Below are 24,477 nucleotides of genomic sequence, written 5' to 3'. Positions count from 1 at the left end.
TCAATTTGGGCCAAGGAAGCGGAGGTACATCATTATTATTATGTGATATTGGAAGAAAAATGTGGTACTTATCTGCAGCGGGAAAACCAGGATATGGACTTACCTGGAAAAAGGAACAATAAGGATATACATTATTCGATGACTTATATGATGTTTGATGCAATGCTGAAAATTATACAAGTCCATTTGTGCGTTTGTAATTATGTTTCAGCTTGACCATGCGCTGCTCACACGCTGAACACACACAAATCAACAGGAAATTGGATTGAACGAAACATGATCTGCGACCGGATGATGATAACAGAAACTGGGTTTCAGTAAGGCTAAGTGAACCAAAACGAGATCAGTGCATATAAACTAATTATTTTTCTCTCATGTACCAGTTTTCACAAGCGGACACCGTTTTGTTGTGTCCGGTGATGTGGTTCAATGTTTTTGTAGCCTATTTCCTTCGAATGCGGTTTGAGATGATGGACGATCCATTGATCTATTGCAGACTTTCAATTTGCACATTGGTATGGACGCTGTTCTCAAAAACCTGCTATCACACGAGCTTCAGAGTTAAGCGTGAGTATATCATTAATAATTATACCGTAAAGCTGAGCACATTTTCACACTGTGAATTATTTCCTCGTTTTGCTATTTCACACTTGCAACACACAAATCAACAAAAGAGCACACCGTCGTCACAAGTCAGCGGAGGTCATGTTGTATTTTCCCCGTCACCAGCATATCTACATATCTTCAAGCCTGCCAGTCAACGAAAGGCAACCCGGAGTCAAGTATACACTCCCCGGGGAATCCGTGCACTAGTTTATGCCCTTGTTTATGTAATCGTGGAACTTGATCTGCCCTGTTTGTGGACGAAACGCGAGCGAACGTTCAACTGGATCCACTCCGCGCTGGTTATTGTGATGAAGCGACGCGCGAATCGTGACGGAGGTCGGAATCTCGTGATGCAGAGAATCGCTCCAAGTGATATTTTGTCATCTCGACGGCGCGTTTTTTTTTGTTTTAAGTGGCACAATCAAAGCAGGGAAATGACTGGAAGCGTAAAAAGCGCGGAGTTCGTCGTGGTGTATTCGAACTTCAGTGGTTAGTGCTTCTCTGCGGTTGACGGCGTTGTGTCTTTGCAGGGAAAAAGTGCCAAATAATCATCAAATGGGATGCATAACACACGAACTTACGCGAATGTAATTTTGCTTTCATCCGAGAACGAGAGGTGTTAAAGGTCATGGTTATAACGTTTTGATGGATTTAATGTCGTAGAGAAATGTCACCATGGAGTTGAACAACTTTTATACTTTTTTGAAGGCGGAAACTTTTAAATTATTTGTTCATGTCAAGGTCATGAACGATCAATTTGTGTCGATTAATCAATCAAAAATTGAGGGTAAAAACCAAAGGGCTGCTAAGCCGCCTTTTTTTGGTAACCAGCATGATCGTAAGCATAGAAATCATAACCTAAAATCAAAAATGAAGTGCTTCAGTTGGATTATGTAAAGCGAAATTGTTGCGTATTTGACAACAAATTGTGTTCTTCTGTTATGCTTCATCATGGAAACTAGTGTGTGAGTATATACCATGAGTACATTATGAAGAAGTGTATTTTCAAATATTATTTGCAACCCTTGAGAATTGACCAATCAGCAGCTGTTCCGAAAACTAGTCCGAAATCGACCCCCTATTTTCTAGTCTTGCCCAAGGTGTGTATATATACTAAAGGTGTGACTGTGTCGTCAATAAGTGCGGGAGGTGAAACGGTATAAATATACAGAGGACTGTGGAATGGGATTTGACTGCAAATAGAGATGTTTAAATTTTTCGTCTATTCGATTGTCGATTAATCGTGGGGTCATTTTTAAATATTCGATTCATTCGAATAATTGTATTTCAGTATTCAGTATTTAGGATATTCGATGAATTTCGACGAAACACCATGACGGTTAACACTCCTATGCTCGTGCTTATGTCTGAGAGACCGAGAGATCAATAATTCGTTCATTTCTCAGAGAACATCAACACTACGACATTGCGATTCTCTCTAGCTTCGCCATTGTTTAGCATATCGTATGAGTTGGAACGAAGGGGACGTGTATCACTTTTTCGGTCTGAGACACCGACGCGAGTATAGGAGTAACTATTTTGGACAAGTGACCTTTTTCCTATTTTAGAATATTGTTTAATGAAATGTGTAAATTGATGTCAGTGGCGTGGAATATTGATTAAATATAATGCATAATATCATTTTCGGACTATTGTTATTTGATTTTAGTCCATTTCGTCACCGGATTGAAGGGATGCATATATTATTCGTTGATATATTTGTCGTTAGATTCATACGTGTAAAAGTCCAAATGTTTGACATTTGTATAGTTGTTCACTAAATACAATTGTCACACATATACACACACTTGTGAAAGAATTGCACTTGCGGAAGAATTGTAAACTGTAAACTATGAATCAATCGGTGGCTTAAGGATATTTTTACAGTTAAAGTTTCGGTTTTTTTTTCTATAATATATGAGCTGAACAACATCGACGATAAAACAAGTCACGGAAAATCTTAGAAATCCTTTTATATCATCTTTTTATGCCCCATCAAAAAACAGGCATTAAGTTTTTGTTAACGAAGAACACAGAAACAAAGAATATTAAATATAGGGAAACTTAAAATTCCAGAACCCCTATCATCTGTTAACTATCTAGAAGGTCGTTATACATTATTCAAAAGACCCAAAAAACTCGCTACAACTGTATGAAATGTAAAAAATATGTTTGCCTCGAGCATGCAATTATGGTGTGTTCTGATTCTTTTACTAATGAAATCTAAATCGATAAATACGTTTTCATGTTATTTCATAGCTCTATATTTAATCGAATCCTGTATATAACCGAATCAAAAAAAATATTTTTTTATTGGTTTTTTTTTGCATGTATTTTTTTTTGAATATAAAAGAGGAATTTGATTTTTGATTCATCCCCTTAAAGTCAGAAAACATTCTCACATGAAAAAAAAAAATATCCAGATTCCCTCAGAGGGTGATAGACGATAATATTTGATGGATAAAATCCTTCTACGCACATGTTCGAATTTCAATAATGACAGAGTTATAGAACTTTTTTTTTGTTTCGGACTCTGTTGCCTCGAACTGCTGGCTCTACATTACAAAGTACGCTTCAGAAGACGATTCTGTTGCTTTCATTTGAAAGATGAGAAAATTTAATGGATTTTCATAACATTTTGGAAGTGAAAAACTTAAAAGTTAGTAATTGTTAATGTATTATTATTAATGTCGTCCTGATTTTTTTTTATTAAACTGGATTGTTTCTATCAATCAAATTGAAGCTCTCTAACCGCTCTACAATTTGTTCTTTGACACCCAACTTCTATCTATCTTAATTTGGCTGTAATATATATAACTAATTCTTGGTGAAAATTCAAGCAAAATCTTCAAAAATCACGATTTTTACCCCACTGTATATGAATTAGTCACTTAAATTACACCTTAACGTTGAAAGGTTACATTTCTTCTTGGAATAAGTCATATTTGAACCATAAAAAAAATATTTTTTTTCAAACTGTATATAATCGAGTCCAAAATTGTATATAATCGAATCACATATAATCGAGTCTGTATATAATCGAGTCCGACCTGTATATATTTGTGTTGGAGTATCAAAAATGCTGAATTAGATGACTATTAAAACTGAATGAAGATGAACAAAACATTTTTTCTGGACATTTTTCATTCAATTATACTCTCTTCTTCAAACAAATACCGATAAAGCTAAAAAAATATACAATAGCAATATTACAGAGGAGTTCATCTTCCGGTCTGTGACACCGTGCGCGAGTATATGTGTTATGATTTTGCACGCGAGTACAGGAGGGTTAAACAAATTTTGCACTGTATTTTTTGTAAAAATGGTTCCCTTTTTCATTAATCGCGATAACTTTGATAACTATTCGATGTATTCATATATTTTTTTATTTGTATTATATTTTGTTTTATACTCGATTAAAACTACAGATATTCGATTATTTGTATGAATCGAACGATTAACCGACGTCTCTAACTGCAAAACGCGGGAAAAAAATTTCCATCACCAACCGACACCTAGATTCGATTTGTTCTCTTGGGCTGAAACATGAAATAAGACAGAGTATAAAATACAAACTTAGCTTTAACCGTAAAAGACTTACCTTTCAATATTTCAATGCTCTTATTGCCACCAAAACAATTCCACACACAAGAAGCAAAACACATATTGCAAAATATTGCTGATTGTTTACATACAAAATCCAAGAAACACGTTTACCCGAATGTAACAAATACCCGAATGCAACATTTTCCCGAATGAGGAATGAAAACATCCGACAAATCAGAATTTTCCTACCCCCTCTCGTGGGGGGGGGAGGGAGGTAGGAGCTGCCATACAAATGGAACACAAATTTCTACATTACTCGAGAATTAATCAAGCAAATGAAACGAAATTCGGCATGTGATGGTTTTAGGATGCAATAAATGATTCTATGGTGATTAGATACTCCTCGAGTGCCTTTCTCAAGGCAATGAGGGTGGCGGTGTAGTGCGGGAGTAGAGAAAAAAGTTTTTCCAAGTACCTTTCTCAAGGCTAGAGACAAATGAACTGAAAAAGTTTAAAATATAATCAAATACCTAACCAAACCAAATCCACTCAGTTATGATTGCGTAAAGATTGAGGTACGATCGTTGGAATGAATGGATGTTTCCCTAACACAGACTTCAAAACCATGGAGCTTGGGGATATTGGCATTGCCAATTTATATGCAAGCAACGGGTACTTTCGTACTCGTTTGCGTTTTTGCAAATCGGAATGCTTCTCTAACACGGATTTCAAAACCATGGAGCGTAAGGGAATTGCCATGGCAAATTATATGCAAGCAGCAGGAACTTTTGTACTCACTTGCATTTTTGCAAACCGGAATGTGTTTTCCCAACACAGTTTCCGACACCAAGAAGTTGTGAAAATCGGCACTGCAGATACATGCAAGTCGGCAGTACTCCCCATGCATTTTTATACTCCGGAATTCGTTTTGCTTACACGGTCTCCTAAAGCGGGTACAAATGCAACGTTTTACCTCGGTTCTTCAAGACTGCATTGGCAGATATCCCTCCATGTCGCCAGCTTACTGCTTACTTCTACGCATATGATTAGGCAAAATGTTGATAACTATGTTCTGCGATAACCACTATCATAATGCATGAATTGACCTAAATTGGGATTTGTCTACAATTGAATTCGTAAATTGTTTCATTCATTCACTAGTTTAAGGCAGTATTCTAGAAATTTGAAAAAATAATCATTTTTTTCCCTTCATATTTCTGTAGTTTAGACTTATCGGAAGTCTTATTATTGACCAAGTTAGAGCCATTTTAGTGATGCGTTATCTAACCTGGTACGGCTATAAAAATGAACTTCAAACGCGTTTTTCTCGAAACTAGTTTTTTTTCAAACTGGCGTTCACGATATCTCAAGTTCTACTGAACCGGTTCATGTCTAATTTATATGAATACAATCTGCAAAGAGATCTCTATCGCATGAACCTCTAAAAAAATAAAATATTTTTTAAATTTTACTATTTTTAAAAATCGGAAAACGCAAGAAAAAACGTTTTCAACCGCATTTTGTTTTTCAAACGGCTGCCATTTTGTCAAAAAAGATGTTTTTGACTTGTCCGAGGTTCATGCGATAGCGACATTTCTACTGATTCAGAATCTGTCCGATTTTTTGTTTCAAATAACCAGAAGGGCTGTAATCATGTACGTTATGACACAACTTTTTTTTGAGCTCCACTCCACTTCATCAGCTTGTATATATTCTGGTTATGAATATTTATTCTCCGTTCAATTTTTGTTTTATTGTTCAAAGATAGATGAACAAATAATGATATAATGGATAGTAAAAATATTCTTTGGTTAATTTTCATGGAGCCCGAAACAACGTCCGAAACTCGTGTCCCTACACTAGAATACCCCCTTAATCAATCATTTAATCAACACAAAAAACATAGTTCTGCGCAGCGGCGATATCGTACTCAATGGGGAACATCCGAGGTGCGATTATTGCTAATTGAAAAAACACAAATGATTACTAAGCCAAAGGTAATTCTACGTCAACCTTGCGGTTATATCATAGGCATACCCCATCCAGTTTTTTCTTACTACTATTTGGTAGTATTTTTTCAGTGCTGTTTGTTTCAATAAATCGCCACTCAAAAAATGGTTATTAAAAGTTTGAGTTTTCAATAGCTCGGATACCATTTTTAACTTCTCGGTTCGCTTCTCAGCATCTCTCATCATTTCAACTATCGGATCAATCGTTTTCAGCACGACTGCACGACTCAATGCATTCATGTGCTTCTTCTCGGTTCTCGCTTGATGTTCAATAGCGTAAGTGTGAGTAAATCCTCCAATAATAAGGTCCATCTTGCCGCACGGATTCCCAGCTGCTTCAACATCAATGTGTGTAGCAAAATAAAAAAAAAATCAAAGAATAAAAACCAACCCTTACTAATTATAAAGCCAATTTGCAGTATTTTTTTTATCTGATTTAAGATTATAATCAGAATAAAACGATTTCCATGTTGCAGGCCCCGAAAGTCAAGCAGTTTGTGTTGCATGGAAAGAAAGATGCACTGCCTGAGTCGAGAAGTGTCTAGTGTAATTTTACCTCACGAGCACTCTGGAAGTCATCTGGATATTCAATGCAGAGTGGTTGCTGAGAATTTGTTAATAAAACATATTTTTAACGCGCTGGTGTAGTCTTAGCCGATATTTGAAATGTAACGCGTCATCTGAAAATTCGATGACGGAAAAGTTTTCTACTGCGCAGTCAACAACAGTCAAGTTGAGATACTGTAGCTGGACAAAATACAGCTGAGAAACTTTCGAACTTTTGCCAACATTTTTGAAATATTTGATTTTCGGAGACGGATGAATCGAAAGATTTTTAGTCTCTATTAACAGAAAAAAGGACATGTTTTAACTAGTTTAAAATTGAATACAGGCACAACGCAATTATTTCCTTTTTTGAATTAAAATATATGGAAGAATGTCCACGTGGACAACAGGGGAGTAGTATAGTCAATGTCCACGCTTGTCCACGGAGGGAGAGGCTGGGAGTCTAAAATCGTGCTTTTTCTGTCCCCGTGGTATGTGGACAGCCCCAAAAATCGGCGAAACTTACATGACCTGCAAATAACCGTTAGTCAATTGATGTACGTTTTCGATTTTATCAAAGAAAAGCTGTAAAAAAGTATCGAATTTTGTCTTTGTTGACATCCATTTTCAACGCACTGTTTCTCATAGCTGAAGGTATCACACAAAATACAGCGATTTTTTTTTGAGGAATGTCTCCTCTTCGACAAGCTCAAATCGTCTGATCGATACTTTACGGGATGTCGAAAGTTTCCAGCCGACAGCAAACGCACGAAAATTGACTGATGGAGATATATTCTCTCTCTGTCGAGTGGGAGCCTTAAAAATAACGTCTACCTTATCCAGTGTCTCGAGAAGGAAACTTTACTAAAGTTCCCACATTAATAAGAAAAAGCTCACATTACTTTGTTCGAAATCCTGGGTGGGCTCAAGACGACGGCACGTCGAGCGCTCGAAATAATTAAGCTGTAGCGAAGAAAATCTCTGTACGGAAATTTATATTATCATAATCCTTTCTTCCGTCGTCCTTATCAGAAAGTGAGAGTATCATTCTACCCCAGTGAGAAATAACGCCGAGGAGGAGAAGGAAGAAAAATATTAGCATTTTTCTAAGCCCTTTTTCCCTCCTGGAATTACTTTGCCTGCTTCGCCAAACTCATGCCGCGTTCTTTTCAAGTCTCTAGTCTCTATCACTGTGTCGACAGCCAAACTTTTCCCACTCATAAATTTCAAAAGATTTCCGAAAATTTCAAAAGGCGGTGCGTCATACAATCACCATATCGCATCGCGGGAGGAAGTGCCGAATGCGGTAGGGCAGTATTTTATCCCCACGCGCCCGTACCCTCTACGTAACGCCCATATGCTGCTGTTATGCTTCACGGCCTTAATGATATGCTGGGCTCAAATCATGCCATCCGTGGGGTGGCTGGAGTTGGGGATCGGCTCACCTCCACTATTTTTCACTCTAATTCAACCTGACGTGGTTGGTTCTTTTGCGTGACAAAAATTTCCTTCCTTCCGCGATGAAACAAAGGTGCGGCGCTGCGTCCCGGGACGATAGGAGGAAGCCACTGCCGGGCCGGCTGCGGAAGCTTAATGATTTCGTAATTAGGCCTTCAAGCACACCGTCAGCGTCCTTTTGAACTCCAACCATTTCTCTTCGTTTTTTATTTCCCGACGAAGGATCTCACGCAGTGAGACAGCAGTGGCGTGGAGGGGGAGGAGGAGGAGGAGGACACATCGAAAAACGGTCTAATTATCTAGTTTATGTAAATGACAGCCAAATAAGCGTTGCTTCGTTTAGTTGAGATTTTAACAGTTACATACAAGACTGACTCGCAGGATATAAGCGGGGCGTTCAGTATGGAAAGGGCGGTTAGCTTTCCATTCCACAATTAACAATTAAGTCAGGGATTTAATTCAGATAGATAGCGATGATCTGAATAATGGAGAGCATACATTTAATTTTCGTTTGGGAGGACGACTTTGAGACTTATCGAACAGAGAATGGTTGTAAAATCAATTTGTAACTCCGCCTACGAATGACGGATCTCTAAAGTAGCATGTCCGAAAAGGAACCTGAAACTATTGAGAACCAGAGCAGTGGGTCCAAAGCCTCAAAAAAGGAGGATGGTTGTAATAGCTGTTATCCATGGTTATTATAGAAAGAAAGTAATGGATAAACCCCTAAGCCAAGGTGTTACGCGACCCGTGCCAAGGGTTGAATGGTATGGGGGGTTCCATCAAATAATTTGCCTATAACGGAGCCTGTGGAGCGACGGGGCGCCCTCCACAGCATTTTCCGCCCTTACTGCATTAAGCGGGTCACTGATGTAGTTGACCTTCTTTATCGCGCAACTCGTGGGACTCACATGAACAATCCTAACAAGCTTGTCGGGTTCCGGCAGCCTCTCCCTGAATAATGGAGACGAACAAAATGCTGGACAGAATAAAGTTTATTCAGGTGAACCTTCATCACGCCAAGGGAGCAAGTAGCGTCCTATGCAGAAGCAGGGTTACCACATTTAATTCTGTAAAATTTTCTGAAAAAAACTGTATATCTGTATTTTGACCAAAAAATTCTGTATAAAAAATCTGTATCGAAAAATTAAGGGAAAAAATGAAAATAAATTAGCTCCAACCGATTTCCGGACTTTGTTTTGTTGGTATTCTATAGCGAAAATATTCACTCAACACACGCTGATGAATGTTATCAAAAAGTGTCTTAACCGTTTGAATCTTGTTGTATGCGAAAAGGGCGTCTTGTTCCATGTTATTATTTTTGACTTAGCACCTCTTAACGTAGAATTTCGTTTTTCGAAGACATTTTTTAAAGAGGACTTCACGCGCGTTGTGCAGCAAACCATAATTTTGAATGAAATTGTTGAAATATTATTTTTTATCATTAAAAAAAATATTATGTATGTATAGATAAGGGAGTTTATGTGAGTAAATTTTATAAACCTCACTTTTTATGTGTTTTTTTTCCTTATTAATACAACTTTTGTGACCTAATTAGTTATCTAAGCTTTTTAGTATTTTTTAAAATATACCCAAGCTCGTCCGCATTTTTGGCATATGCTAACAAAATTTGCACGATAATTTCACAATGGATACAAAAATTTCACATCACACCTTTTGTTATCCAACAGCTGGAACCATGTCATATCTAAGGGTGGGTTTAGACCAGTGATGTATTCATGTGAAGAAATATGATGAGATTTATAGAAATCGCATCAACCGTTTACACTAGCGTGAACTTCTATAATGAATATATTCATATTTTCGGTGAATTTATTCACCTAAAGTAGAACTGCATCTAACTTTAGTGATTTCTCACCAGTGAGAAATTCACAAGCGTTTACGTATGCAGAATTTATTCAAGTTATATATACCTCGAATAAGTGTATCATATCTATTCTCACCCGTTTACACCTATTTTCACGTGAATAAATTCATCTATAGCTATAGATCTCCCTAATGTAAACCCGCCATAAGTCACTCAATTTCTGCTCCATGAGATTCGTCTTGAGTAGCTCGCATTCGTTATTCAAGCCTTGCGTATTATCTGCTTCAAAGAATTGAGGAAATTTATGCATCAAATCGAACAATAACATTCTTGTCTCATTATGAATTTCACAAAATTGAGAACTTTCTTTTTATTTAGTCATAGGATCGTTTAACCCAGTGGGTTTCAATTTTTTTTTGCTCAATTCCCCCTTTTACGAAAATTATTCCCTGTGCTTCACTCCTATCAGTATTTTGTAAAAAAGTATGTAGCATATCAGTGAAGTAATGTAAGAATATAAAGGGTTCTCAAGTTATAAGACCCTATTCCAGAAAACGAGACGAGCAATTCGTCTCGTCGCGTCTCGGCTTCAGTCACTGTCGAGACGAGCAAAATATCCCATTCCAGTACACGAGTTTCATTGAAATGTTTTATTTGGTAGACTGGAGGGGCTTCAGTCAGCTTTTCTCGGTATGATCAGTGATATCAGATGTGAAGACATGTTTTTGTTTTGAGAAAAACAACACAGTTTTAAAATTGATCAATCGAAACTCTTTTCTCAGTGCCAAAATATTTAAAAAAAACATAACAAAAAGGAATAAGTTTCATATATCTTTTGGTTTCATTGATATTTTTCCTCGAGCATATGGTTTTATCACTCAGACGTTTTGTTATTATGGATTTATTGGGGGCTATCCATAATAACTATTAGTAGTTGTTTTGAATTACTCATTTTCGTTCAATATGTGAAGACCCATTTGGTTCATATATTCAAAACAGTCATCTAGCATTCCTGGATATGAGTTCAATGTTTACATTTGGTTGTGTTGTTTGGGAGAGGTCCATTTGAAAATCTGTAAAATATCGCAATTACTTAATTGAATTTGATGGTTGCAGTTGAGAACATACATTGCTTATGCAATACTAGTTTAGCCGTGAAACAATTTTTGAAGATAAAGGCGGAGCAGAAGAATACCGATGCTTTCAATCAACAAGGTGAACAAACACATCAAACAAACTAGACGATTCGACTGATTCATCGACGAGCGCGGCCAAACGGTCGTCGAGCTACTCGTCTGTTTTTAGTCGAGCTCGGCTTCTGGAATATGAAAACAAACGAGACGAGCGCTCGTCTGCTCGTTTCGTTTTCTGGAATAGGACCCATATTCGCAACACATTTGATGTTATACTTATGATGATCTGATTACAAAAAAAGGTATATAAAGCTTGGCAAGTCAGTATGGCACCTGCGCCTGAACGATTTCCGCCAAAATCGTAATTCTTGAGAACTCTCTCTCCACTCTGTTACGGTGTTCTGTTCCTATCAGCAATGCATTGCAGGAAAAACAGATTCACATAAATTCTACGCAAAAGACAACAACACTCGTAACGCTTATTCCGCATATCAGGATAAAATTCGATCAATTGTGGATCGATGAGTTTGTTCTGAAATTGATCCGAAACTTTCGTCACTGCGAGACGGAAGCATTTCAAACCATGTACAAATTTATTTTTTGATATAAGGAAAATATGTTTCAAGTTTAACTTGTTGTAAAAAGTCTTGAAAATGCTGTACAATTTCCTTTTGTATGGTCTTCTGTAATACTTCGTCGTCTGTTTCATCATCATTCACTGACGAAAGTCTTTCAAACATTGCGAAGTTGTTCAATTGAACATTACATTTCAGATTTGGAAGTGTTTGCCGAGAATCGTAAATTTTAGCGCATCCAATAAAGTTTTTGTGGCAATTTTTGCCAATCATTGTACGATTGGCAGATTGATTATGGACACATTTAACATGGAACGAAAGTAATTATTGTAGTTCTTCAAACCGCTTAAGATTTCGCTTAACAATTGCCCCCAACGAAAACCATCTCGTTGCGTTGTGTTCAATATTTTTATAAGTCAAGGTATCGATGCATGTACGGTAATAAATTCAATATTTAGAATGGAATTTTTAAAAAATCTGTAAATTTTGTATTTTTGCTGAAAATCTGTATATACAGATTCTGTATCTTAAATTTGACGAAAAATTTGTAAAATACAGAATATTCTGTATATGTGGCAACCCTGTGCAGAAGGTTCATTCACGAAACTTTGGATGTGGCTCTTATTCAAGAGCCTTGGTTCTATAATTCTAGGATTCGAGGAATCTATACACAAAAATGTAAGCTTTTCTATGACAGTACACAAACTGCATCAAGAACAGCAATTTTTATACGGGATAACATTAGGTATATACCGATCACAGAATTTATCAACCGTGACATCGTGGCAATATAATTGGTGGTTCCAACGACTTTGATGCTGATACAACATTGTAAATTAAATAACAAACAATTCATCATAGGATGTGACGTCAATGCCCACCATACGGTCTGGGGCAGTAGCGACATCAATGTTAGAGGTGAATGTTTGCTTGAATATTTAATATCAAATTATATCAAAATTTGTATCCAAAGGGGGTCTTCGTAGCCTAATTGGTTGCGTGTCCGCTACTAAGCGAACGATCATGAGCTAATAACTCAGGGCCCCTCAACTGACCATCTTTGTGTGTTATTCTAGCTACTACGTCCACGCAACAATCATCATGTGTCGGTAATCCCAGTCCCTTACCGCTCACATTACGATCTGCTGCATCGGTAATTGGTGCTAATTCTAACACAGCAATGGAAGCCTCATATCAGCAGTCCCGTTGTGAACAGTCCAACTGTGAACATTCGAACAATAGGAATATTCTAACGCCGAAAAAAGGCGGCATGTGTTGTGTATCGATAGAAATGGAATACTCGGCATGTGTTGTGTATCGATAGAATTGGAATATTCTTAGGCCTAAACAGCTACTGTGTTATACATAAAAAAAAACAAATGTTTATCGATGGATAGGAATCTTAAGCCTAAATAATATACAACAATAGTTATCTTAACATAAAAAATGAATACGAATAAATTCGGCTCTGTGACAGCTGAATTGCTAAATGAGCCTAATAAACGGATGGGATAAAAAAAAAATTTGTAACCAAGGAAACAACCCAACATTTGTTAACTCTGTTAGACAAGAAGTTCTTGATCTAACACTCTGCAGTTCTAAACTATCAGATAACATAAAAAATTGACATGTGTCAAATGAAGAATCTCTATCTGATCATAAACATATAATGTTTAATAATAATTCTGGTGATCTTTTGTTCGAACAATTCAGAGATTCGAGAAAAACAAATTGGGATAGTTATCATTCCGAACTTCAGGAGAAAATTTTGATATCAGTGGAAAGTATTTCTTCCACTGAACAGCTTGAAATAGTTTCATCAGAATTTGAAACCAATATTAAATCCACCTTCGAAGAAAACTGTCCACTGAAGCAAAAAACTTCAAGTAAGGATGCATCTTGGTGGAATAAAAACCATGAAAGGCTTAGAAAATTGTCTAGAAAACTTTTCAACAAAGCAAAAATTACCTCTGATTGGACAGATTACAAAAACTGTCTAAGAGAATATAACAAAGAAATCCGCAAATCTAAGAGAAGGGATTGGAAGTTCACCTGTGAACAGGTAGAAAGTTTACCTGGTGTAGCAAGATTTCATAAAGTCCTTTCCGGACTTGGTAGTCTGAAAAAAGGAAATGGTCATATACAACCGATTCCCAGGAAACACTTAGTATCATGATGGAAACACACTTCCCAGGCTCAATCCAACTGATTTCCGGACACGCACAGGTCTTCAACACAGCTCAATCTTGTCTAATCAGAGACGAGAATAGAGCTAATAAATTAGCTAGGGCGGTCTTCACGAAGTCAAGGGTTGAATGGGCAGTGGATTCCTTGAAGCCCTTTAAATCTCCAGGACCAGACGGGATTTATCCGGTGCTGTTACAAAAAAGCAAGGATATCACTGTCCCTCTTCTAACGGAGATGTTTAGAGCTAGTATGGTACTAAGATACATTTCTTGAAAATGGCGAGAAGTCCGGGTTATATTTATTCCCAAGGCTGGCAAACGTGACAGGACGACTCCCAAAGCGTATAGACCAATTAGTCTAACATCTGTCATCTTAAAAATGATGGAAAAGGTCATTGATCTCCATATCAAATCATCATATTTGAACAGGAGACCATTGAACAAATTTCAATTTGTCTACCAAGCAAATAAATCAACTGAAACAGCGCTTCACACGTTAATTTCAAAAATAGAGAAGTCTTTTGATTCTAAAGAAATCTCACTTACAGCTTCTCTTGATATTGAGGGAATTTTTTTTTGCAATGCATCCTACAACTCTATAATTAAAGCTATGAAAAATGTAGTTTTGACATGTGCATCTCTAACTGGATACATGCCATGCTAACCAACCGACTAATATCAGCCAAATTAGGAGGATCTACTCTAACAACGAAACCAACTAGAGGTTGCCCTCAAGGGGGAGTTCTATCTCCTCTGGTGTGGTCCCTAGTTGTCGACGATCTTCTTAATAACCTAGCTAACTCAGGATACGAAGTCATTGGTTTTGCTGATGACATAATCATCTTAGTGAGGGGTAAATGTGAGTATACTATTTCCAATAGAATGCAAACATCCCTTCAACTACACACTCAAATGGTGCAACTTGGAAGGACTTAGTGTTAATCCTTCGAAAACAGTCATAATTCCACTTACCAGAAAAAGAAAGTATAAGATTCCACCTCTTAGATTGGGAGGTGTACAATTGGAGCTATCAAAACGAACCAAATATTCAGGTGTCATGCTTGACCTAAAACTAAATTGGAACGACCAACTGGAGTATGCAATATCTAAAGCCCAGACTGCTCTCTAGAGTTGTAGTAGTATATTCGTGAAAAAGTGGGGACTTAAACCGAGAATGATTCACTGGATTTACTAGGCAATTGTGAGACCCAGACTAACATATGCTTCGCTAGTGTGGTGGCCTAAAACTACACAAATATCAGCTCAGAAAAAGCTCGATAAACTATAACGTCTGGAATTCTTCTCAATAACTGGAACAATGCCTAGCGCATCTTCCAGAGCCCTAGATGCTCTTTTATACCTTCTACCCTTGCACCAATATGTGCAACTTGAAGCGGAAAAAGGTGCTCTTAGGCTGAAACGTATAAAACATTTTCTAGAAGGAGATCTCACAGGGCATTTACAAATCCTGAGAGATTTTCAACTGAACACTATAGTAAGCATGAATGAAGACTGGATGGAAACAAAGACTAACTTCAGTGTTCCCTTCAAAGTGATTGAATTCAATCGCAACGAATGGGTGTCTTCGTAGCCACTTGGTTACGCGTTCGCTTACTAAGCGATCGATCGTGAGTTCAAACTCAGGGCCCTCTATTGACCATCTTTGTGTTGTTATAGAATAACTACGTTCACGCAACCATCATCAGCTATGGAGATCGATCCACGGTGGAACAAAGATCGATTCATCCATACAACTGCTCTGCTCTGCAAGAAACATCGGGCTGCTGTTCTAGAAATAACCCAACAATGATCAATATCAACTGTCTCCGCTGTCCGGTCTGCTGAACAATGGAAGAACAGATAGAATACCCTTACGCCGAAATGGCTACTAGAGTGTAATTTACCATAAAGGGTGTGTCACATCAAATTGCATCACGGAAAAAACGCTGTAGAAATTTAATTTTTAGGGATTATATCTTCAACTTTCGCTTATAATCAGATAAGAGTGTATAGATCACGTTGGCCATGCTTCACTGTCAATTTTTCGTAAATTTGGAAAAATGTCGTCGAACGAAAAAGATCGTCGTGAATTAATCCTGTGCACTCATTTCGAGAATCCGGAGTTGTCACATCGGGACATCGGTAAGATGCTGGGAATCGTCCAATCCACGGTCAGCAGAGTACTAAAACGATACTTCGAGAACCTAACCATCGACCGGAAGGTGAAGAACGGCAAAAAAGGATGCTCCGTCATTGAAAAAGATCACAAGCGCGTAGTTAAGCAGTTTAGACGTGATCCGAGAAGTTCGGTCCGGGATGTCGCCAATAAGCTGAATTTGTCAAGTTCATTCGTCCAGCGGACCAAGCAGCGGGAGGGCCTGCGTACATACAAGGTTCAGAAGGCTCCTAACCGCGACGAAAGGCAAAACATGGTGGGGAAGACGCGAGCCCGGAAGCTGTACACCGAAATGCTGACGAAGCCGCATTGCCTGGTAATGGACGACGAAACCTACGTCAAAGCCGACTTTCGTCAGCTGCCGGGCCTGTTGTTCTTCTCCGCAGAGGACAAATTCAGCGTTCCGGAGGAGATTCGCAAGCAGGAACTATCCAAGTTTGCCAAAAAGTACATGGTGTGGCAAGCGATCTGCTCTTGCGGAAAGCGGAGCGCCTCTTCGTGATGACCGGCACGGTAAACGGGCAGGTTTACCTTAAGGAGTGCCTATAGAAGCGCTTACTACCACTATTGAAGCAGCACGAGGGCCCGACCATCTTCTGGCCGGATCTCGCTTCGTGCCACTATTCAAAGGACGTGTTGGAGTGGTACGAAGCCAACGGGGTCACCTTCGTGCCAAAGGAAATGAACCCGCCCAACGCGCCGGAGCTTCGCCCAATAGAGAAATATTGGGCGATTATGAAGCAGGCCCTCCGGAAGAACCCAAAAGTTGTCAAATCGGGGGCGGACTTCAAGAGAAAATGGATTTCTGTTCAAAAAAAAAAAAATAAAACCTGACGTTGTACAGAACCTTATGGACGGGGTAAAGAGGAAGGTGCGAGCATACGGGCTTGGGCTCGAAGTATGAATAAAAAGAAAATGCCAAAAGTTGTTTAATAGTTTTTATTTTACTGTCTAAAATTTTCAAAAGGATCGGTCTACTGGGCGAATTTCTACAGCGTTTTTTCCGTGATGCAATTTGATGTGACACACCCTTTAATGTAATGGAACAGAAAACCTAAATGGCTACTACTTCTACTGTGTAATTTACAATTTATAGAAACATAAACATATGTACATGTACACGATAAAAACCCGGCTCTGTTACAGATAAAATGCTAATGAGCCTGATAAATAAATAAATGGGATAAAAAAAAATCGCAACGAATGGGAAGAAGGTGGTCTCAAAACTCGTCCAGAATCACTCGTGTTTCATACCGATGGATCTAAAATCGGTAAATCTACGGGAGCTGGTATTACTGGACCAGGAATCGACATGTCAATTCCAATGGGACAGTGGCCTACAGTGACTAGAAAATACAGGTATGCCAATATCTGTATCTTCTCAGATAGTCAAGCAGCTCTTAATGCAGTGAAAGCATACACATGTCAGTCAAAACTAGTTTGGGAATGTATTTTATCCTTAAAACAACTAGCTGCTACTAACGAAGTTAACCTATACTGGGTGCCTGGTCACTGCGGTATAGAAGGTAATGAAAAAGCCGATCTCTCAGCAAGATTAGGATCTTCAACTAAATTCGTCGGGCCTGAGCCATTTTGTGGATTATCTACATCATGCATGAAATCGGAGCTCAAAACCTGGAAAATATCAATGATTGAAGCCAACTGGAGGGCTCTTTCAACACCAAGACAATCCAAATCATTCATTACACCTTGTAACAGAGTAACACGAAACCTATTCAGCTTGAATAAGGCAGATCTGAGTACATTTACCGGTCTATTGAACGGACACTGTCCGAGCAGGTATTACCTTAAAAAATCGGAAAACTGGCAGATGATAATTGTCGTTTCTGCCATTTCGAAGCTGAGACTTCGGAACATTTACTGTGTCAATGCAGTACACTAATTCAGCGAAGACTGCGAATTCTTGGAAAGAGCATTCTTATGCCTAACGAGATTTGGTCTGCTGAACCAAAACAGGTAAGGAACTTCATAAAGGAAGTCATACCTTCGTGGGGGGATATGCAAAGTCCTGGTGCGACTATCACTCATTCCCTGAGTGATGGAACGAGCTGACACTGCATACATAGCTAACTGGAGTGCACTACAATAGATCAAACTAATGGTCGCAGTGGTACAATGCTCCTACAGAAGAAGAAGAAAATCAATTTGTAAAAAGTTTATGGGGGCATCGAGTTAGTTTCCTGAATAGATTCAGAATTTTTTTCGCGGGGCATGTTTTTAAAAAAACACTGGTTGGGGTATTGTCAACCGTGTCTAGCACAAATCATTATCATCAGTCTCATCAGTGGTGATTCCTTGTTTTGTACCTGGACATTGATACTAATAGCAGTGTCAGCGCGCACGTGAAAGACATTGGCCATTCTACCGGTAATATGATGTTTTGTCTGCGACGTACAATTTTCACCAACCCCACCCGAGTCAGCATGTGTTAACGATCACGTGGTCGGCGTCGTATCATATTTTTATCGCCAAAACGTGGTCTGGCTGTGAATTTCCATTTTGTACGAGAGCGATTAATTGCTGCTTAGAACATGATACTCCCGGGGCCACCTTCTTGGACCTCGATGGCTTCGCTGGTCTGGTTCGCGTTTGGTCAGCCATTAAAAAGCGATAAACTGTTCTTTGCAGTGTGAAGCCGGCGGCTCCGAAGAGCCAGAGTGACCAGCAACAGCTTGGGTCCCATGTTCCCATGAATTGGGCGAAAAAGAGAGCGGTGAAATATGTTTAGATTTTGTATATCCGTTTTTCCGCCAGAGCATGCCCCACTTTCCGCCCAATATCGACTGGCTTTAATTAATAAGTTATGAAGTCTTTGGACCAATAAAAGTGCTCCGTTTATTGCTTGAACGCGAGGTACCAGCTTAGGAAATGGTCGAAAAAGCACGTCTTTGTCTTCCGGAAATCAATATTTATACTAATAAACTGATTTATGGAGTGTTTTGCTCTGATATCTGGGCGCACTTAATCTGGCCGCGGATACGTCGGAGCGTATGATGCGAATGAGCAAGTCAACACGATGCTTCGGCTCCGGTCAGTGGGCATATGCGTGTCTGGGTTTTTCGCAAATGTTGCTCCTATCCGATGATATCATTCCGAGGGTTGGCTGCGGGAGGAGCGAACATAAAACCTTTTTATTACCTTCTTTTGTATGCATATAATCGCTACTAGAAGCGTTTCCACAATTCGAATCTGGGACGCGATGGAGGCGCTTTCGTTTTTCTGCTTTATCGTTTCAACATTCAGAATATTGCGAACTTATTTATGAGTTTTTTGCGAAAGGAATCTGAAGTTGATTAATATTTTTTTTCTTAATAAAATATTTCTTTCTGTACTAATAATTCTAACACCCTATAAATTCCTTATACCCCACCTGGGTTCCTTTTTTCCTCAATTCTTAAATATCCGTTAAGCTACACTGTGCTCCTGCGGCCCTTATTATAGGTTAATCCTATTCCGTGGCACACTTACACACACGTATATACGGATCATTTTCGGGTTATCGTATTATACCTTTATCTTTATGTTTATGTGTCATGAGAGCTGAAAACTAGCACCGGTTCAGTGATAAAAAAAAGAACAGCTATCACAGCTGGCGGTAAGATTTTCGAGGGTTGTTGTTCGCTGGATAACAACACTAACCCCGATGGCCTCAATGAAAACAATAAATTTATTGGTGCAGCAATTCACGCCCACTGAAGTTTTTTTTCCGTCGCAGGGTGGTCTGCTTTTAATTATTTTCAAACTTCTGTGTACGCATCTAAACATTTCCATCCGACGGAAACGGTTGCATTCCATTGCATTTTAGATTAGCTTCGATCGTCTGAATTGTGGATCATCATCCGAACCACAGCTCATTGAATCTGGTCTGTTTTCATGATGGCGATCCGCGGCTTTCGTGCGCTCGGTGGAAAAGGGGCGGCCAACGATTAAAAGGAAGCTTCAATCAATCAGAATCGTCTTGCCGGTGCCATAAATCATGGGCATCTGTTTGCATTTTAAATAAATCATTTTGCCAGAGAGAGCGCTCATGTTTCCCGGGGAACGAAGGAACCAGCGCTGGATCTCTGGAGTCAGGAGAAATCTGGGATAACGCCGTCGCCGTCGCCGGGCACCAGCTGAAGGAGCAATTTTCCGCTTTCTTCACTCACCATCAATCGCCGTCGAATGAAGTAACCAAGTTGGGGCTAATCATTCTTCTTGACTAATTGTTCGCTGTAGCGCGAACAACATTGGCAGCGACACAGTTGTAATAATTCGTCACTCGAGACTCCTCTTCACCCATTCAGTGGCTGTCAGGAGGTAATCCTTTCGGAAAATAACTGTGCTCAACATTGGTCATATAACTGAGCCTGTAAAACTAAACGAATTAATAAAAAAAACATTGGTCATGGGGGGCAAAGTAGTCACCTGCTTGCTTGGTAGTCCAACTATTGACTATTGATGCCGTGTTGATGGTCACCTAATACTTGAAGAGTTTTATGTCTTTTGAGGGACCCTGTATTTCAATAGGACTGTCGCAATTCCACCCCAAATAAGCCGATTGCTGACCCGATCCCTTTCGATTTTTTTTAAACTTGGTACTTATGATGGAAATTAACTAAAATCACAATTTTCATAATCATATGACCAGTTTTAATTACAACTGATTTTATTTACGTGAATGTCCATGCTTGCCCACAGCGACGCGGGTAGGAGTTATGAATAATGTCCACGTGGACACGCTTAATAAGTATAGCATAAACGAAGGCTGAAATTTGTTTGCATTTTCTAGATTTTTTAGAAAATTGCCATCCTTAATACTTCGTTTTACCTCTTGTTTGGCATTCGAATTACATTTTCCGATGAACAGCTTCACAACGCTCATAGTTATACAGTTTTCCTACAGTTTACCCTTAGCAATCTACCAGTATTCCTCAATCAGCCTTAGCTTGGCCCGGATATCATTTCTAGGGAACCAAAGTGGCGCCATTGTGACAGATTGCCAAGACGGGTCAAAAACCTCTTCAGAAAAAACTCCTTTTTAAAACGAATTCTGGTTTGTTGTTGCAGGATTTACTAAAGGTTCATTTTTTAGTCTGCAGCTATTAATGGAATTTGACCAAATCTAACGAGGTATGTATTGAACTTATTGTCCTGTAGTTTTTCCGGAAACAACAGCCTTGCAGTACGTTTCATCATCCATAACGACGCAATCGTATTTCATCAGCAAATTCTTATGGAGCATCCTTGAGCGTTCCTTTGCTTCCAGATTATACTTCGTATTACGGTTCGATACAACTTGTGTCTCGACATTTCTCAAACCACCCTAACCACCCTAAAATCCACGTAAAAATCGTGATAAGATGCGACACTAATTTCCTTCATAAGCGCTAAGCTCCGTTACATGCACTAATTACCGTAATATGCTCTGAAGGGAACATAAGAGAAAAAAGTGAGCTGAGGGGGAGATGTGATATTGTACCGGTCTTTTTTTACGCGGGTACCGCGTGAAAAAAACCGCGTTAATTGGAAAATCCGCATAAAAAAACCGCGTTAATTGGAAAACCCGCGTAAAAAAAAGCTGGGTGCAGTAGTGTAGAATCACAAGAAAATTACATTTTTCATGTTACTTATCTTAAATGGTTAGAATTTAACAGAGTATCGATTATCTAAATCGGTTCAGTGGTTCAAAAGTTATGAATTGTTGAAAAAAAAGTGGAAACAATTTATTTCTCGGACCACCCTAAAATGCAAATGGGCATCCTAATAAAAAAAAAAAATGAAAAAGTACGGTGTAGCGCCCCTTAGTAAAATTAATAAGATATTTGTTTCAACTAGAACCTAGAGTGGATTAATACAGGATTTTCAAATAAAAATATCGGAATTTTCCATACACATGGAAAATTCCATAAATCATTCATAGAGCGGTAGAGAGATAAAAAGAGAGTAGGATAGAGAATCGTTAAGATAATTGGATTAAATAAACGACAGTCGGAATTTTAATCAAGTAAATGAAGCCAAATTTGGCATGTGAGTGTTTTTGGGTATGAGAAATGTTTCTATGATGGTATGACACCCATTCTTCCTCTCGAATGGAGGGGGGGGGGGAATTCCCATGAAAATATTACACATATTTCAACCAAACATATTCCAACCAAATATGACAATTGAAAATTTTCGGAAAACTCTGAAGGAAAATGGGAAAAATCGGAAAAATTTAATTCCCGTATGTTCTACAATTACATAGTGACAAGCGTTGTTGGCCCATTCGATGTTTGTGCTAACGAAATTGATCTTTTTTCGAGAGTGGAAATGGATTTGAATGTAATAAAACGTTTTTTTACATTTTTTTTCTATCTATAAATAAAAATGGATCGTCGAATGTGTTGATAAGAACAAAACTCGAAAAAGTTCTATTTAGGGCTGTCTCTATTACGTCATATTTTCTGTATCAAACATTTATTCCATGTAACGGAAGAACATGTTATTTGCAAGTGGTCGAAAATTCTTGTACGAGAATTGTGTCTGAAAATAATCTGATATTATAATGACCAATTTTGGTAGAAGTGCTAGAAATTTTATAGCAGAAGATTTTTTTTTGAAAAATCGAAAAAATAATTTTTGTTTTTTGCACTTGTGGGAAGCTTATGCCCTCAGAAACGTTGTCCCAAAAGGGTTTTTCGATATTTGATTCCGATGGAAAGCTACAGCCAAAAGCATGAAGTCACCTCAAGGGATATAGTATTGCTGTACGAATTTAAAAACGCATTTTTCTCGAAACCATGTTATTTCAACTGGTGGTATCGATATTTCAGGATCTACTCGACCGATTTGGCTGAATTTTTTATCAGCATGTAACAATGAATTATCTAAGTCGTTACATAGCCGTTTTTTGATATCTCATTTTTTCGATTTTTTAGAAATCGCTATTCAGAGATTTTTCATGAAAAATATCTAATTATTAACAAAAATGGCCGCCGTTTTGGCAATTTTTCGAATTTTTGAAAACCTCTATGTAACGCTTTAGGTATTGTCCTAAAGTTTCAAGATATTTATTTGAATTTGTTCTATGACACCACGTTGCTTCAGAACCGATACCACCAGCAAGATACCGATTTGCAGACAGCATCTACGCATCCAGCTGTCAACAGTCTCATAATCATTATTCGGGCACTCAAAAAATGGAAAATACATCTTCAAATATACCTTAAATAATAACCAAAATACACGAACACTTCACTTTATTCGTAACATCCGAAAAAACTGCACGAAAATTCATTATTTTCCGACCTTTCAGACAGGGGTCCCCCTTAAATGATCGACATATCAAATTGAGGCCAATGATAGGCCTGTTTTTTTTTTTTATAATTCGTTTATTTGTACAGGCTCAGTTACATAGGTTTAAAGAAGCCAAACTCTCAACTATACTTTTACTATAATATTCTACGGTTAATGAAATTGGAAACCGATTACTCGCGGTCGACTCGAGTTTAGAAGGGTGACACATTTTCTTTAGGAAAAGGATGGGATGTAAGGAGATTGTAACCATGTTCACACTCACACTCACACTCACTTTCACATTCATACTCACACATCACACTGATTTCTTAAACTATCCTCACATCTAATATGTATTAACAATTTAACTTATTCTAATGTTAGGGAACCGATAGCTCGCGAAGGACGAAAAGGAGGAGAAAATGGGGGGGAAAGGATGTAAGAACAATCACACTCGAAGATCGATATCTTTGAGGAAAACATATATTTGGGACATGTAATCAAGGTCTAACCGAGCCAACACATCTCTCACCGGCACATTGGGCTGCCTTCCTCGAGCCCGAAGGGAGTTTTCTAAATTCGATCTGGCGGCAAGATATAGCTCGCACGACCAAACAACGTGTTCGATATCGAGGTAACCATGGCCACAAACGCAGAGATTGCTGTCGGCAAGCTTGAAACGAAAAAGCAGCGCATCTAAAGAACAGTGATTGGACATGAGTCGGGAGAAGGTCCGAATAAAGTCCCGACTCAAGTCCAGACTTTTGAACCATGGTTTGAGGCTAACCTTAGGGATAATCGAGTGGAACCACCGGCCCAATTCATCTTCGTTCCACTTGCGTTGCCAGTTAGCGATGGTATTTTTACGAACTAAAGAATAAAATTCATTGAAGGCGATTTGACACTGATAAATATCGCCTTCAATTGCACCTACCTTTGCTAATGAGTCAGCCCTCTCATTACCCGAAATGGAGCAATGTGAATGGACCCAGACAAAGGTAATGACATAACAGCGTCTGGATAAAGCACTTAAAATTTCTCGTATTCTCTCAAGGAAGTACGGCGAGTGCTTTTCCGGCCTCACTGAACGGATAGCTTCGACAGAGCTAAGACTATCCGTTACAATGTAATAGTGT

General features: G+C 38.5%; 1 protein-coding gene and 1 pseudogene across 6 annotated transcripts in view; one reads left to right on the top strand and one right to left on the bottom strand.

The window, feature by feature from the left end:
• Window positions 1-24,477, bottom strand: part of LOC129779357 (hemicentin-1-like) — an 866,908-nt gene that overhangs the window by 120,564 nt on the left and 721,867 nt on the right. The window lies entirely within an intron of this gene.
• LOC129780986 (U4 spliceosomal RNA) lies at window positions 6,057-6,174 on the top strand (annotated as a pseudogene).

The sequence above is a fragment of the Toxorhynchites rutilus genome, chromosome 3 (genome assembly GCF_029784135.1).
Source record: "Toxorhynchites rutilus septentrionalis strain SRP chromosome 3, ASM2978413v1, whole genome shotgun sequence".
Classification (NCBI taxonomy): domain Eukaryota; kingdom Metazoa; phylum Arthropoda; class Insecta; order Diptera; family Culicidae; genus Toxorhynchites; species Toxorhynchites rutilus.
This window is presented reverse-complemented; position numbering and strand designations above follow the sequence as displayed.